The sequence below is a fragment of the Nannospalax galili genome, unplaced genomic scaffold (genome assembly GCF_000622305.1).
Source record: "Nannospalax galili isolate Female #2095 unplaced genomic scaffold, S.galili_v1.0 scaffold1532, whole genome shotgun sequence".
Taxonomy (NCBI): domain Eukaryota; kingdom Metazoa; phylum Chordata; class Mammalia; order Rodentia; family Spalacidae; genus Nannospalax; species Nannospalax galili.
The window spans coordinates 1,547,671-1,548,078 of NW_008330832.1; the positions used below are offsets into that span (position 1 = coordinate 1,547,671).

Sequence of the window (408 nt, forward strand, 5' to 3'; positions counted from 1 at the left end):
CCGATGATCAAGTACATGGCTCTATATCCATGCACATACTGGGAGCACTAGGTGAACTCAATGGTTTAAAAAAGAACACATGAAATTGGGAGAGAATAGTCAGAGGGGTAGGGAAAGAATAGGAGGGACTGGAGGGGAGGGAATGGGAACTGGACTTAATCAAAATCCATTATATGTATCTATGAAATTCACAAACAAAATTTTTTTAAATAATAAAAAAGGAGGGGGGAAAAAGGGAAAAATTTCAATTTTTGGACTACCAAGATGATTCAGCTGTTAAAAAGGCACTCAGAAAAAAAATCGACATATGTTCTCCCTCATATGTGGATCCTAGGATCAGACTCTGATAAAGAAGTATGCAAACAGACATAACTGCAGGAACCAGGACAAGGGTAAGGAAACAGTGAG

The 408-nt window shown here is 38.5% G+C and overlaps 1 protein-coding gene across 3 annotated transcripts in view; it reads right to left on the reverse strand.

The window, feature by feature from the left end:
• The window catches only part of Cenpp (centromere protein P), a 244,387-nt gene that overhangs the window by 190,098 nt on the left and 53,881 nt on the right, over window positions 1-408 (reverse strand). The window lies entirely within an intron of this gene.